Here is an 18,169-nt window from a genome sequence, read left to right on the forward strand (position 1 = left end):
ACTGGAAATGTCTCTTCAATTGTGCTAAGGCCAATGTAGGTGATTAGGGAAAGGGTGATACCGTTGGACTGTCTTAATATACATATAATTTAAAAGTTATAATGAGGATAACCCTTCACTTTTTAATATTTCCTTTTCTCAATGTTATTAGAATATAGGTAGGGAAGCAGGGTATGAATTGTTGGGCTCCCTCAGGACCCCAACATTTTGTATGTAACTGTGTGGAACTCAGGTCTGCGTGTATTCTACTTCTATTTTTCTAATTTTTCCCCCATAAAATCTATGTTACACCTGCATCAGGCTAGTGATGTGTGTCTGTGACCCTTTTGCATGATAGATATCCACCCTGGTATTACAGAAACCCAGTTCCAATATACATGTGTTTTTCTGATGACATTGATAGAATATCTGAAATGTGCCACTATCCAGAATCCTCCAGTCACCAGGGAGCATCTTTCTCTCCTGTCACTCCCAGTGATGGCCTCATGGGCTACATGGTCTAATTATCAGTCCAAATAGCATAAGTTATGGTACAATAAAAACAAACAGAAAATTTCATTATTTAAAACAACAAAGTTAATTTCTTACACATGCCACATGTCTGTTGTGGGCAAGCAAGGGAGCTTGGCTTATTACAGTTATCTAAAGATCCAAGAGGATGATGGTTCTATTGTAACATATGAGTCCAGAATTTCAGTCAGTGAAAAACAAATGGGGTAAGCCACATTTAAACCTTCAGACTAGATATGGAACAGGTCGCTTTTACTTACATTTCCATGCCAAAGCAAGTCATATAGTCATGCTTGAGTTTAATAGGTTTGGATGTCTCATTCTCCAACTGGGAGAATCACCAAATATTTTAGCGTCCACAGTTTTGGGATCTTCACATCCTTTGATGGTGACTTCTGCCACTTCTGACACATAATCAGCCCTCTATTATTTTTCTCCATCATATTTCTCATTACAGTGGGGAAAATACCCTCCATCTTCTCTTGTTTCTCACTTTTTAAACCAAAAAACCATTATGCTCTGAAACTTGATTATAGATTCTTTTCATTGCTGTCAATCTCCTCTGCAGACCTTCTTACAGATTCTTGGCACATCCCACTTCAGAAGTTTGCTGTCCTCTGCCATGCAATTTATTTAGGACTTATAATTTATCCTGGGAATTCAAGATTCATAGGGGAAAAGTTGTATGATTAGAGTAAAACCTTTTGGCCATCATCTCAAGCTAAAATTTAACATTCAGAAAATCTAATATTCACTTTATTCTTCTCTGTAGAATATCTTCCATAGTGCCTTTTTGCACCATCTTATATTTCACTATTTAATGCTGACGGAACTTGTAGCATAATATTCAATCTGAAAGATCAAAATATACCAGAATGCCATAATTCATAACAATAAAAAGTGTTGGAAGCTCTCAGAGGAGAGAACTTAACTTGCATCAAGGCTGCAATATGTTTGGAAAAGAGTAGGACACATTATGTTTACATGTAGCTGTTAGAAATGTGGAAGTAAAGAAGAGACTTTAACTTCATCCCAATTATGCAAATTTTAAAATAGGCTTTCAAATACATAGGAGCTTCTTCAGGAAACTTTGAGATTGTATCTTTGTCAAAATAGATTGGGAAGTGTCAGAAAAGTCATACCTATATAAATGATAGTGCAGCACCATCTGGAAAGACCCACAAAAAGGATTTATTCTGAAGAATATGTATGTCTCCTTGGTGCTCAGTAGTGTTCTCCTACCATGAAGCTGCCAATTCTGTACTGTCTTTGTGAAGTGGACAAATGACCTCCTAGTCAAACCCATTCAGTTTGAAATTTGAGCCTCTGTTTCTAACATTAAAATGCTAGGGTATTAACCTGCTAGAGTTGTTATCTTCTTTTTCTTTAAGCACACTTTTAATAGTATTGCATACAGATAATATGTCAATATCCTCAAAGATCATTTTTTTAAAGGTCGGAAATATGAAACACCACATAAAGATCAACCAAATAGAAAGAATTTTGAGGTGGAAATCTAGCAAAAACATAGCATTTGAAGCTTATTGGAAAAATGTAATCTGAAGCTTGCTTTTAAGCAATAAGGTTTTTAAACTTTTTCTAGTTTTCCCTCAGAATTTTTTCCTTTTACAATGTTCCATAAATAAGAAAATAAAACTTCCATTTATGAACCTGCTGGGATATTATGCATACTATTTGTTACATATATCTTATCTTCTATGAAATTTGTAAGGAAACATTCCATCACTGAAAATCTGGACTGCTGGCAAAAGCAAATTTAAAGCTATGCTGGCAAAAGAATTCTTTTCTGATACTTCTCGGATTGCAATAAAAAATAATGATGATTCTGGTTATCAATTGTTAAAAAAGTTATGATCCATAAGGCACAAATAAAACCCTATAAAATAAGGTTTGGGATAAGTGAAAAACTACCATTAAAAAAAATCCTTTATTTCCTCTGCATTCGGTCCTGGGTTATATCACCTTCCTCCTTGTTATAAATGCTTACCGCTCTCATTAGGTAATTACACACTTGTATAAGGATAAAAGAAACACCGTGATTCATGACACCATGTCTAAGAGAGGCTTCTGATTTAAGGAGTATGAAAGAAAGCAAGACTCTGTCATTAAGACGCTCACATTCAAAATGAGGAATCGCAGATCTTTTTTCAGCCGGCCAAAATAGAAGTTATATTTTCTAATTTAAATCTAAGGTAGAAGTCCTTGCAAACATTGGTTACCTAATTATTGCTAACACCCCTTTCAGCGATGAATTCTCTCTCTGGTGAGGAAATTTATTTCTCTGCTACCTTTGATGATTTCTTGGAAGATGATTTTTATTTGCACCCACATTTTTTCAGTTATATTAACCCTTCTGATCCTAATTTTACTTTCAGGAATAGCACAGGATAGTCTATTTACAAATTTCTTAAACCAGTAATATAGTCCCATCTTTCATGCAACAATTATATATTTATATCTCCAGCCCACAACTGGCCATAGAGTCTTGTTAGCACTTAGTTCCTTCAACCATCCTTATTATGCTATATTAAGTTAAACAACAACAACAACAACAACAAAAAACTGCTCTGGATGTCTTGTCAAAATACTTTCTTTAGATATGAAGTCCAAAATTAGACAAAGCCCTCTGGAGCCTGCAGGATACAAGGTGTTAATGTATTTATTCTCTTCATACTGTTAGCTTATACTAAGCTTGTGGCTAAATAGGCATCTATATATTTTTCATTTAAACTCCCGTATCTCCATCATGCTGCCTATGTAACTGATGTTGAAGTCTGTCAACTGTATGGTTGTGCTAAAACTTTTGTTAATGTCAACATAAATTCTTGTCCCCCAAATCTGTGCTTTTTTCTTTTCATCCAGGCTTTTTTGTTTGTTTTCATCTGAAAATTTCATACTCTTTTGCCTTAGTTCCTAACATAGAAGTTTGGATTATAAAAGGACTGTTGTTGGTTAGTAGGAACAATGGTTTAAATATATTGTTTTAAAAGTATTTTATGGTATTCAAAAGATAAAGGTGGTCCTTTCAAATATCTCTACTTGTCTTGGCCTGGGGGAGACTGTGAAGTTGCTAAAAGCTAACAGCTGTTGGAAGGGTGAGTTCTAGTATCAAGGATAGGAGACATTAGCCAGAGAGCCGCTTGCTTCCCCAGTGAGTGAGAACAGATTGTGTAGAGATGGTGAACCTCAAAGACAAGTTAAGCCTGGACTGATTTGATAATCCTTTCCAAAGCAAAAGTCCACCATGTTGAGGTCCTTCTTTGACGATTCTGAGGGAAATCAAGAGGAGGAGGCTAAAGAGTTCTGTTCCTGCTCTGCCCAGAAAGCTGTTCTCCAGATTTAAAAGAGATGCTTTAGCTCTGATGAAGTGACAAGCTTGGATACTGAACAACAGACCCGAAAGCTGTAAATGGCTGGCCCGGGGCCCCGTATGGCAAGGGTCCGGCTCCTTTGAAAGTTAAAGAGTTTCTACGGAAGCATAATAAAAGCCAAGTTTTTGTCAAACTGTTATTAAAATTAGGAGTGGTAGAAGTTGAGACTAGTTCTTTTAGATCTTGTTTCAAACTGTATCTTCTTATATGCATATGCTGTTAAGCAGCGTTTAATTTACACGATATATATTTCGGATACCTCTCTAAAAATACATTTAGGAATTCAGACAGCCATGTCTATTAAAGAAATCTGGAGTTGGATAATATTTTAAAGCTATCAAAGTAACACCACTCTCCAGTGTTAATTAAATCGCAGTGTAGAGCAGTATGATTTCTCAAAGGGTATAAGTAATTAAGGAATACAGGCTTATAGAGGACCTAAACATTACATCTGGGATTAGGAAATTGGCCTGGGGAAGTAGTTAAAATCCTATAAATAACTGTCATTTAGTTTTCTTCGTGAAAATATGTGCAAACTTAATTTGTCCTCTGTCTTTCTTCTTTCTCAGGGATAAAGACTATGTATATTCACCACCTCTAAAAGAAAATTGCTTCAGAAATGTGGCATAACGAACTGTTTCTTGGAATGGTAAGACTTTTGAGCTGGAAGAGGAGGTGGATATAGATCATCTGGTCCATTTTATATTTCAGATGAGAAGAAAGTGAAGGCGAGAGAAGCGCCTTGTACAAGATCTCATAAAACAGATAATTACAGAGACGGTGTCCAGGATTTCAGTCCAGTAACTGGCCCACTGAGGCATATGGAAGTTTGTCCAAAATATCTAATAACCACAACAAAAGGCTTGCTGAGACTTCTAAAATGTTTGCCATAAAATATTCAAATTTGACACACTTAACTGTGTGATAAAATATGTTGTGAGGGTCCTCTGTGATCAAGCTGCCTGGAGGTTGAAGACATCATGTGACCAAATCCCAGAACTGCATGAGGATTCAATCCCAGGTTAGTGAATTCGAAGCCACATGGAGGAACGTTTCTTTTAAGGATGGAAATATTATGGTGCTTCTCATGTTTTACTTCTTTTTCCCCGTGTGGCTTAAAATGATGAAGAGCTCTCAAGCAATCAAGGACAGGCCAAGCATCCACTGAAAGACAGATGTGGGCAAGCGACAGCTGGAGTGACAGTGGAGAGGAAGAAAATACTTGACACTATTCCTCAATGGTTCTTGCCTTTGAGGAGACTTATCTCATTCTCCACATGTGATGCTACAGCTGGATATTTTCTTCAGATATGTGCTTTTATGAACCTAGTCTTTTTAGCTTTTTGATTAATCCCCAAATTGATATTACAAAATAATCTAAAACTGTAATTTCAGAACTCAAAGCAATTACAAAAAATCACATTCTGTATTATACACAGGGGGAGATGAAAAGAATATATGTGATTAGATGCCCACTACCAACTGAATGTTTTACTGGAAAACAAAAGAATAACTTCATTTAGAGTGTGTTGCTGAAAACGCAGTCCCTGTTAAAGGCAGAATGAGCATTGTTATAAATTCTCTGGTCCCGACCTGGATCTACTGAATCAGAAGCTCCGGGATGTCAGCCAGGAACCTGTGTTTTAGCAACCTTTCTGTGTGATTCTTCCTCATGCTCAAGACAGAGAAGCACTGATGCAGAGCCCCTGACACTTTCTGTCACATGTAGGACCGTGTTTATCAGGGATGGCAGGGAAAACAGGGGTCAAATAAAAAATCCTGTTGCTAGAAATAGTAATTTTATGAAATGAAAAGATAAAACCGCTCTTTGGGGGTTTATTTCTGATGGCAGCACAGATGGAAATACAACCTAATTTATTTGAGAAATATTTTTAAAAAGAAGCAGGCAAATTATGGCAATAATTCATCTTGAAGGGCACTTAAGAATATTAGTGTATGTTGCATTTAAATAAAGCCATTTTTGTTATATATATGTATATATACATATATATACATATGTACATATGTACATATATGTGCATATTTATTTTTTATTTATTTAAAGTTTATTTCTTTATTTTGAGAGAGAGAGACAGAGACAGAGACAGAGAGAGCGAGCAAAGGAGGGGCAGAGAGAGATGGGGAGAGAGATAATTGCAAGCAGTCTCTGCACTCAGCACGGAGCCCAATGCAGGATTCAAACCCATGAACCATGAGATCATGATCTGATTCAAAACCAAGAATCTGACACTAAACTGAGCCACCCAAGCAACCCAAGCCTTTTGTTTTAATAAAAGGATTTTCCTAATTACAGAGCAATAACAAATAAGGTTAAAATGTATTATTTTTAATTACAATTTTTCATATTTCAAAAATATTCATTTGTATTAAAACAATAACTTATTTTGATTTCAAAGGATGATATCACTTTTACCATCTGCTCTAGTTGTATCATTACACCTGACAATTTAGTTTGAATGTGATTCCTTAATTTAAACATGGCCTTTATGCCCCCTTCTTCTTTTCTGTAATAAGATTTTAATATAATTACATTTAGGTGAAATAATTTGGAAGTGCTTCAAATACACTACCATCTGGTGTGGTGTTTAAATTCTAAAAAAAACAAACAAAAAAAAAAAAACAAAAAAACAACCTATATCAATACAAGGATATTTCAGCACTAGGTTTTAAGCAGTTACAAACATCTTTTCAAATATTTGACAGGAATAAACCTTAATACGTTCATGAAGTTTTTATTCACTTGGTATATAGTAACAGTCAAATGCTGTTTTCATTTGTTGGGAAAATTCCAATAAGAGTAACGCTACCTGCAAGGCTATCTGCATGCCCCAGGTTCATGCTGAGAAAGGATGAACCAGGGTGGGCAGAGTTTCTGTTTGTTCTACACAAGGACAGTAATTTTACCTTCAGCAGCAGGACTATGGGGCAAAAGAATTGTGTAGTTAGTTGCCTCCCCCTTTACAAAGTGTTCATTTCTTGGAAGCGGAGGTGGGGGTGGGGGGTAGAGGGGTGGTTAGGCTGAGGATGAGCTATGAGGGTGGCAGTGCTTTGTGTTTTCTCTTTAGCACCCTGCTGAGTTACTGCTCAACTTCAAGTTGCCTAATGTCAATTCCTCAGAAGCAGAAATAGACAAGGTTTTGTGTACAAGTGATTGAAAAGAGTGCTGTCAGGGACGCCTGGGTGGCTCAGTCGGGTGAGCTTCTGACTTCAGATCAGGTCATGAACTCTCTGTTCATGAGTTCACGCCCAGAATGGGGCTCAGTGCTGATAGCTTAGAGCCTGGAGCCTGCTTTGGATTCTGTGTCTCCCTCTCTTTCTGTTCCTCCCCTACTTGCACTCTCTCTCTCTCTCTCTCTCTCAAATATAAATAAAGATTACAAAAAATAAAAAATAAGAAAAAGATAGAAAAGAAAAGAGTGCAGGCAGAATAACCCAGCAAAAGCATGGGAGAAGCAGGACAGAGAAAGAAAGTTTTAAAAAATGGCATAGTTTCAGGGACAGCCTCACCCTGGGTCTGATCCCACAGGGCATCTCTGGATCATAAATGTTGTTTCAGTGTTGGTTGGGTCTTAAAGCACAGGACTTGGACTTTAACACTTCTATGGTAGTCAGTATTGGCTCAGGGTGCTATAACTGGAAGGCAAGGAGTGCTTGCTGAAACTTCCAAGCACTTTCCAGTTGTTTGCGTATTTTGGCAGGCAAAGCTGCCCCAGCAGACAAAAGAAATCCTCCAAAGAGAGTTGCAGGTGTCAGCTTTTGGAAGTAAGGGACAGAAGCTGTGGAAGGAGCCCACAGAATCACTTAAAGGGAGTCAGGGGATCCAGGCAGGGCACCCACAGTGTCTGCTACAGTGGGTTTATACCTGAATTCCAAAATATTGTGCCAATTACGTAAGCATGGGCACGTGCATTTTTAATGCATACTGAATCCAGTCTAAGTAAGACTACCAGTTTTGTCAGAGACATTTTAAAACAAAAAGTAATTAATAAAAAGTAATTATTACATTTGAAATTATCTTAATTAAACAGCTCCAGGACTTAGACATTACTATTTAGCTTTTATGTTTTTGATAATAAATTGGTTCATGTGTTAATTTAAACTTGACAAGTTATGAGGGAAATATTTGTATCAATTTTGGATCATCCAAACTCTACAGTGGAAGATTGCTAATGCAAGTTTAAATCCTAAAACTTTAAAGAAAGTGATCAAATTAAAGTCATTTAAAGTGTAAAAGATCCGGGGCCCCTGTGTAGCTCAGTGGGTTGAGCATCCGACTTTGGCTCAGGTCATGATCTCGAAGTTCATGAGTTCAGGCCCTGAATGGGCTCTGTGCTGACTGACAGCTCAGACCCTGGAGGCTGCTTCTGATTCTGTGTCTCCCTCTCTCTCTTTCCCAACCCCTCCCCACCTGCCCCTACTCCCAGCGCTGGATGTCTCGGTTTCTCTGTCTCTGTCTCTCAAAAAAATATAAACATTTGGGGAACCTGGGTGGCTCAGTCAATGTCTGACTTCTGCTCAGGTCATGATCTCAAGGTTGGTGAGTTCTAGTCTCACTCAGGCTCTGTGCTGACAGCTCAGAGCCTGGAGCCTGCTACTAATTCTGTGTCTCCCCCTCTCTCTCTGCCCCTCCCCTGATCATTCTCTCTCTTTCTCTCTCTCTGTCTCAAAAATAAACACATTTAAAAAGTTAAAAAAAAATTAAGACTAGAAGTCAGCTAAAAAGGCAAAAGCTATTGAGAACCAGATTGCTCTTTTGTAATCATCAAATAAACTTAGTAATTTAGAAATATACTTTGTCCTTAAATGAAACACACCCACACATAACAAAGTTAACCTAATGCTATCAGCTTAATCTTTAAACTTTATTTTTGATTAGTCAGTAAGTTAAATTAAATATGTAATATAACAAGTATAAAATATGTTAAAATATATAATATACAACATCTAAATATACATATAAATATATACATCACTGGAGGATGTATTGATTGTATAAGATACTCACCCAGATTTTAAGTTACGGCATTCTCCCACCAAAGTCTCCTAATAAACTTTCCATATGGATAAAATTTTAGGAAGTAAACATTTGTTCCTTCAATTTTAATTCTAAAACAAAGAGGCTCCATTCTTAAATCTGTAAAATTGCTGAAAGAACTCCACTGGAAGAATTTTTAACTAAAAATTGTATCTTTTATGTATGTGTATGATTCAAAAAGGTGTGCAATAAAATAAGGCTAGTTTCTTAATATAACTTGGTGATGTTTCCATATCAGGACTTAAAAGTCTGCCTCATTCTTTTTAATGACTGCTTAGTATTCAATTGCATGAGTGAACCAAAATTTCTTCACTTTGTCACCAGGCAGGTTAAACACACACACACACACACACACACACACACACACACACACACCCAGCATTGATAGACTTCTACTTTTGAATGGAATTGAATAATTCTATCAGTGAACAAATGCCCCTAAGGACAATAACTAGAGAAAACTAATTTATCAAATGATCTGTTAAAGATATCAGAGAGATACAGACAAAATGGGACTAAAGTGGTTAGTATTCCAGAGAGGGCAGAATCACAGAGATCTGCTGATGACAGCAGCTGCTTTTCCCCCCTCATGTCACTAGCTCTTTATGGATATAGGCAGGTATCTGAGAGTTTAAGTACTTTCCACACAGATGAAATATACTGAGGAACAGATGGCTGATGAGAAGGTGGTCATCAGTGTGGACATCTACTTAAAAAAAATAGAAATAGAACCAATGTTGGACTCAGTCTCATTCTATAATAAATTATGGTCATCCAAAGATACATAACAACTGGTAAAAAAGTATGCTTCTTCTTTTAAATTATTGAACATGATAGGTTATGTGGTGCTTTAATCAATAGTGTACGGGTAAGATTTGTAATAACAATTCAATCCAGAAGAAAACTTGAGCATTTCGGCATCACTGGAGAATATCAAATGTTGATTTACAATTTTGCATCAGAGAAATATGTAGGCAATCAATAAAAGATTTTCAGGCATCAAAACATGTTTTAGGATAATCTTCTATTGGAGAAGTATACTGGAAATATGAGTCCAAGAGAAAATAATGTAAAAGTTAAAAATGTTAAAATGTAAAAATGTTAAACGTGTGATCATAAGAATAAAATACCTATGGCATTTAGGATCCATTGATTTCACTTTTTAAAAGTTTTGCAACTGATTTATTTCAAAAAGTCTGTGTTTAACCATATGCAGAAATGACTTCCTTTGCTACTATTTAGACATATGAAATATTCTATGCTAAATATCTATGAGGAAATACAGGTTTACAAATTCCTTTAAGAAGTACTTGGCTAGAAAAAAAAAAGAAAAAAAGTTGAAAGCTCTTTCTTTAATAAATTTGGTATTACTCAACTAAATAGAATGGACTAAATTCTTAACATTTCCTCAGGATTTGGTATTTATTTGACTTAATTGGATTTCTGGAGAGATGTATAACCTAGAGGTTTGCAAATCCCATTTAAATTACTCTTTGGGTTTGTTTCTTAATGAAGGTTTTGTCATGGGAGTAAAATCTTTTGCTTTTGAGACCTGAATTTGAATCTCATGTAATAATTATGTTAAGCTTTACAGCAGAAGATTATTTATTGTCTTCCCAAACATAAGGCTGTGCTAGCTGGATTGCTAATTTTTGCAAGTAACCTGCTCCCACTCAGACTTAAGAAGTAGTCAAAGAGAAGCTGCATCTTTATTGCCAATCTTGTTCAATTCTGTGGATTTTATTTACCGATAGGAAAAAAGGAATTTTGTTTTAGAGTTTCTAGACCAGTTTTATTTTTATATATGGGATGCATTGGACTCATTGTAGAGTTTAGAGGCTGGCTCAGCCTGTTGTTCCAGGCACTTAGTGCTGGTGAAGTAAGTGCTCAATAAATAATAGGAATCGTTATTAAGATTTAACTTTAACAGTTCAGAGTTAATTTGCCCAAGGCAAGTTGCAATATCTTACAGGCTGGCCTCCCAGAAAAGAGTTGAGCTCCTCCCACGCTCCACAGAAAGCAGTAGTGGCCTGGATTTTGGATTAATCCAGGACATGGGTGCCAGCACTTTCCTTTCATCCTGTATACCAGAAACCACTGTTTCTTGCCTAACATCTAGCTTAGAAGTCACACAGCTCAAATTTGAGGCGTCTCTCCCAGAATCTGACTTCTAATTTTGCTGGACCACTGTGTTTACTAGGGACCTGAACATATCCTTTTGCTTTGTTTTCTAAGCTTTCTCTAATAAATGCTATTCCTTGAGGATTGGTGTGTGTGATCTCCCGGCCATGTGTCTTTGGTCACTCAATACCTACGTTCAATTCATGGGCTATAAATGCATATGCATGTGAAAGAGAAGACAAAAGACAAATGAAAATGCCTGATATCCAAATTACAATGCTGATGGCACTGCATTATAATTCTTAATGTCTCAGCCTCAGGAAATGCATTTGTGGAATGCCACTTCATAGAATTATTGAGAGAAATTAATAAGATACCACTTGTAAAGTACTTAAAATGAGTGTTCAGTGTTTATTCATTCATTTACTGATGTATTTATTGGTTCATTACTAACATTGATTCAGTACCTCTGATGAGTCAAGAAATTTTACCAGTATATACTAGCCATTATTCTCAGTAAATCCTAGCCATTATTTCCTTAGCAGAGTTTTAACTATTTACATTTCTATTATTGAAATTAATTTGTTATTTTTAAGGTATGCCTACATTAAAATTAGCTATGGTTTTATATTATTTATAATTTATTTAAATCTCTTTCAGTATAAACTTTGTGCATGTGTGCATGTGTGTGTGCACACCAGTCAGTTTTACTATTTATTATACTATATGGACAATTGTCTAACATTGAAGTACTCTAATTTACAACCTACCAGGCATCATTTGTATTTATTTGAATATTACATCACATTTTCTTTATCTGTCTATCCATGGACATTTAAGTTGTTTACATATCTTGGGTATTGCAAATAATGCTGAAATGAACATGGGAAGGCAGATATCTCTTTGAGATCCTGACTTCATGTCCTTTGAATATATACCCAGAAGTAGAATTGCGGGATCATAAGGTAGTTTTTCTAATTTTTTTGAGAAAATTCCATACTGTTTCCATAATGGCTATACTAACTATGAGGGGTTTTTTTTTTCCTTTTTTTTTTTCTTTTTTTGTTCTTTATAGCAAGAATGGGTACAGAATCAGCAATTCTCTAATCTGCTATCATAATGTAGAAACTGAACCTTAATCTAAAGAAATCATTGTTCTTTAAAATGTGACCATAAATATCCTTTTCTTCTATCATATTTTCTGATTTTAAAAGCAGCATGTAGGTACTTTAGAAAACTTAGAATACACCAATAAATACAAAGATATCCATAATTATCCCCAACTCCAAATTATTGCAAATTTATTAAATTCAAAAATTATTCTTCTCTGCTAAATACATTAACTATTTAGTCTTTTGCCATAGATATTTTCTTTTTTTAATATACAGTCTAATATCTACAATTTCAAAAGAAAACAATGTTAATTCTGTTGTCCATAACTTTGAAGACAGATATTAGTGTAAAATATTCTTTATTTGGATTCCAAAATGATTGGATATATGGCAGTTGTGATTTACAAAGTTAAAGAGTGCACTAGAAATTGATTTAATTACAGGAGTTCAAACAAAATTTATTAAATGCATGCCCAGGCACTGTCTTAGGAGCTGTGAAGACAGCATATTAATTATAGCATGATCAAATTTTGAAGAGCCTCAAAGGCTAATAATGAAAGAGAAAGCAAAGGCATTAACACCTAACTGGTACTGTGCAAACTCTGCTATAACAGACATAATAAAATGTATAGCTGAGACACAAGTGGAAAGAATGAATATGGAAGAACATGGATTAATTCATCAGGCAAATAGGGCTTGAGAAGCATAGTTGTAGGAAATCCCAGTTAGACTTTGTAGCAAATGCAAAGTATGGACACATGAAAAGGCTTGTTGAGGAACACAGAAGATTAGCAGGGCTCTTTGTGAATGTGAAGTAGGATTTGCCAAGACTGAATGTTTTAGGGAAGGTGGGAAACACGAATAAGTGAAGACAGCTGGATGAAGACGATAACAAGCGGTGGAGGATGTGGCAAACTGGAAAACATCTGAGGCATCCAAAAGGAACAGACAATCAACTAAAACACATGTGTTTGCCAGATGTGTCCCTTAAACTAAAAGTTAGAATACTATGTGAAAGAGGTAGAAAGAACGGTAAGAAGATTTCATTTGGGATGTGTACATATTTGGACTTTATCCTTTGCTCAGAGTTTCCCAGCCCCAGCACTATTGACTTTGTGGTCCTGACAATTCTTTGCTGTTGAGGGTTCTCTTGTGCATTGCAGAATGTTTAGCAGCCTCCTTGGCCTCTACCCATTAGATTCAAGTAACACTCCCCACTTCCCCAGTTGTAGTGACCAAAAATATCTCCAGACGTTGCCATATGTTCTCTGGGAGGGAAATATTGCTCCCCACTTGAGAACCACTGGGTTTCATAATCACAAAAGAGTTCCATGTAGTAGACTTGTATGATGAAATTTAGGCTTTAGAGACAGAATTTTGGTGGCAGGACAAATGAATATTATATGAAAAGTGGGAGGATAGAGAGAAACTACAGGCTGATGGGCCAGCCTAGGAGCTATTGTCACAGCTTTCTTCATTGCTATGAATAAGGACAAGAAAAAAACCACTGTAACCAAAGTAAATATTTAAGGTTCTCTAAAAGGCCAACCCACAGACATTTTGACTATGAGCTCATATTCTGAACACAAATATTATTGCCAAATACATAATATTATTAACCATGTTGTGGTGCTTAACAAACAACTCTGGCTTATGCATCTAATATTTTGCGTACTGTCCATAGCTGTTGTTTTCATACACACCACTATCCTAAATACGGTGCTTCCCACTCTCTGCTAGTAATTGTAAAAACAAAGGTTCAGTTATATTGGAAACAGAACACTGACACACATAGAAATGGCTCATAGTTAGGATTATGGAAACGTAACGAAAGCAGAGATTATTGGTATCCTGGAGCATTTATTTCTTCACACTTATTTATTTAACAAATATGTAAATCAACTATATTTCAGGCACAATGTTCAGTTCTGAGGATGCAACAATGAACAACAGTGATGTTCTTGCCCTTATGAACTTGAAGTACAGAGGAATAATCAAATATTAATCAATCATACAACAAAAGTGAAATTATTAACTATAGAAGATACTATAAAAGAGAAAGTAGGACAGAACCTTTTAAAATACTTATACTGATCATCTGAATTCATAGAATTTTAAACATAATTCAGTATAATTTCCCAGAGTCACATCTCTAGAGCTATGGCTGTGGCACAAGGATATACTCATATTCTGTGTGAAAAGTGCATTTAAGTCTAAATGCACAAGTCAATACCTTAATTGACTTGTTACTGTATAAACTTTTTTTAAAGTTTATTTATTTATTTTTGAGAGAGAAAGCACGAGTTGGGGAGGGGCTGAGGGAGAAGAAGAAAGAGAGAATCACAAGCAGGTTTCACACTATCAGTGCAGAGCCCGGTGGGGGCTTGAACCCACAAACTGTGAGATCACCACCTGAGACAAAATCAAGAGTTAGAGCCTTAACCAACTGAGCCACACAGGTGTCCCTGTATAAACTTTTATTATTCTATATTTTCTTATAAAAACAAATTTGATATACAGTCAGTTTCATGAAATGAGTCATTTTATGTAAATGTAACCCACAAAACTTTGGGAATTAATTAACTAAACAGTGATAGACAAAGTAGAGATTTAATGCTGTTATATGAGAAGAATTTTGTGTAAAACATGAACAAATCTTTTCTGTAACTAATACCAACAGTCATGATACACCATTCTGAATCTAACCAATTGTTAATTCTCCAGCACATGGTAAGTAATCACTAATGTTTGCTAAATAAATGGATGAATGGATTAAAAACACCAACTATATATAAGGCCCTGTGAAAGGCATGACTTTGCTTTCAAGAATCTCAAAAATAATAAGAATAGAAGACAACAGTGCTCCTGTTAAAACGCACAATACCACAAGTATGAGAAGAGCAATTTAAAGAACTTCCTAATGAACGCAAGGACAGAGAAAGATGACTCCCTATGGAAGTCAAGCAGATGACCCAAGAAGTTTTGAAAAAGTGTTAGCATTGGATTGTACAGCACGAAAAGTATTTGAAAGGCAGAATTGTAGGGAAAGGACTGGCATAGGTAAAAATAAAAAGGCAGGAAGATGATGTGTGTAAGCAACATGGAAGATAATCACTGACCTTTGGTAACTTTCAAGAGTGATGTGATCAGAATTTTTAGGAGGGCTATCTGGCAGTGGCATTGCAAATGGCTCACCACTTCTACAATCACAAAAGTGCTTTTCCTGAAGACAATTGTACTTAGGTATGAAGCATTAGGTAAAATATAAAAATGATGTATTCTCAAAGGTTAATGTTTAATATAAATTGCTATTTTTTACTGCTTCATCAATGGCATTCTTAAGTGTTTTTTTTTTTTTTTTTTTATTCTGAGGGCATGGTGCATAGCAAAAATTAGAATGACTACTACAGTTTGGTACCATTGTCTTGTTTCATGCTTGGGTACCAGCAATTTTACTCACTGTCAGTGCAATACCAACATGTGGAAAAGGCAAAGGTAAAATAATATCTTAATAATTTTGACCTTGATAACCTCCTGAAAGTGTTTTAAGGACCCACCAAGGTCCATAGACTACACTAAATAACCAAATAAAGCTATATGATTTTTTTTCCTGTCAATGCTACCACCTCGTGCAAAACTTACATTAAATAAATTTGTATGGTCTTCTCCTGTTAATTTATCTTTGTCAGTTTAACTTTCTGACCCAGCCAGACACCCTAAGAGTGTGGAGGAAATGTTTTTCTGCCCCTACAACACAATATTACAAAGTCACAACTGAATTCAAAACTTCGTATTTTTTGCTCAAGCTATAATGTCTTATTATGACCAACTTAATAATTAAAAAAATATCAAGTTACAGAAGTTCTTTAAACAATGTGATACAAAAATTCAAGATGGAGGAGAAAATCAGATAGGTTTATTTTGAACAATCTTAAGTATTATTCTAATTATTCTAAGGATCAAGAGATTTAGCTATTGTTCAATTGCAAAATTTTCCATTCTTTTATCAGTAACTTTTCAAATTCTTAATCTTTAACAAACTATCTTGTAGTTAACAAAATTAGAAACAGCTTTTTTTTTTTTTTCTTTTTTTAAATCCATATAACCATCCTATCACCCTATGGCATGGAACTGTTTTTGTTTGTTTGTTTTCTATTTCCTTGATAAATGAAAAAATTAAGTGTTTAGATGTTTTACTTTAAAATAGTTTCACACTTCTGGGGCGCCTGGGTGGCTCAGTGGATTGAGTGTCCGACTTAGGCTCAGGTCAGGATCTTGCAGTTTGTGAGTTTGAGCCCCGCGTCAGGCTCTGTGCTGCCAGCTCAGAGCCTGGAGCCTGTTTCAGATTTCTATGTCTCCCTCTCTCTGCCCCTTCCCCGCTCATGCTCTGTCTCTCAAAAATGAATAAACATTAAAAACAATTTTTAAGTAGTTTCACACTTCTAAATCAATGTGTCAATATGAAATAGTCTAGCACAGATAAATTGGAATGCAGTTGTTGATATTGACAAACAATGACTATAGTAAATGAATATTTTGAGAATAAATCACTGTATAAGGTCACCTTATGCTAGGGTTTGACTTTATTGTTATATGTAAAAGGTTTGTGAAGTGAGACTTTTTTTAAACTTTCACTAAAAATTGAAATTAGAGGGGAAAAAAGAAGGCTGAGTTTGAGTCTGTTTGCCTCTTCTACAAAATGAAATGCTCATTGTAGGATTAAAAAAATGATTTTGTGTCCAATACATTTTAAGATTATGAAAAATATTATGACTATATTTTTAAGAATATTTTAATTGTATGCTGCTTTTTATACACTATTTTATTTATTGTAAATTCAATCATATTCACTGGCCATCTAATATGTGCCAAGACCCTTGATAAAGAGATAGTGTCTTCTTTTTTTTTTAATGTTTATTTATTTTTGAGAGAGAGAGATACAGAGTGCGAATGCGGGAGAGACAGAGAGAACAGAGACACAGAATATGAAGCAGGCTCCAGGCTCCAAGCTGTCAACACAGAGCCCCACGTGGGGCTCTAACCCACGAACCATGAGATCATGACCTGAGCCTAAGTCAACGCTTAACCAATTGAGCCACCCAGGTGCCCCTAGAGATAGTGTCTTGTTAAAGGAAGTGTAAAGCAAAGGGAGAAAAATAGATGAACAAATGGATTAAAATACACAATTGTCTCTTAGGAGATAGGTTCCTTTAGGTTTAACAGAGATTTTTCTATATTTATAGGCAATCATCTACAGAAATTTTAGATTTTATGTTTAATTTCAAAATTTAGGAGGATGTATTACATATACATATACATGTCTAATTTCTTTCTTTCTTTCTTTCTTTCTTTCTTTCTTTCTTTCTTTCTTTCTTTCATTTTCTTCCTTTAAATGATAATGAACCTACATTATACCTATCATTTATTTTTAAGAAGAAGCTGGATTATGGGGAGCCTGGATGGCTCAGTTGGTTAAACATCCAACTCTTGGTTTTGGCTCAGGTCATGACTCACAGTTCATGAGTTCGAGCCCCACATCAGACTCTGCACTGACAATAAAGAGCCTGCTTGGGATTCTCTCTCTCCTTTTCTCTGTTCCCCTTCTCTGCTCACTCTGTCTCTCTCTCTCAAAATAAATAAATAAACTTAAAAATTAAAAAAAAAAAAAAAGAAGAAGAAGATGGATTATGAGCCAGAACCAGTTTAGGCTCCTTACTAGTTAATTTCCTTACTAGTTTGGTGATCTTGGGGAAGATTATCCTTCAGTTTATTTCAATCAGTAAAACAGATAATAATAGTCCCTCCTATCACAAAGGCTACACAGACAGGCTTTGGTTATATCTATATTGTTTTATCTATAAAATGAAATGAAGTGTGGCAAAACACTTGGACATAATGGAGCTCTGTACTGGAAATGATTTTTCATCATTCTATTCTCTGGGAATTTTCTCTGTGTTTGAAATATATCATTCTGCATT

This window comes from Puma concolor, chromosome B4 (genome assembly GCF_028749965.1).
Source record: "Puma concolor isolate L17-30 chromosome B4, mPumCon1.1.hap2, whole genome shotgun sequence".
NCBI classification, from domain to species: domain Eukaryota; kingdom Metazoa; phylum Chordata; class Mammalia; order Carnivora; family Felidae; genus Puma; species Puma concolor.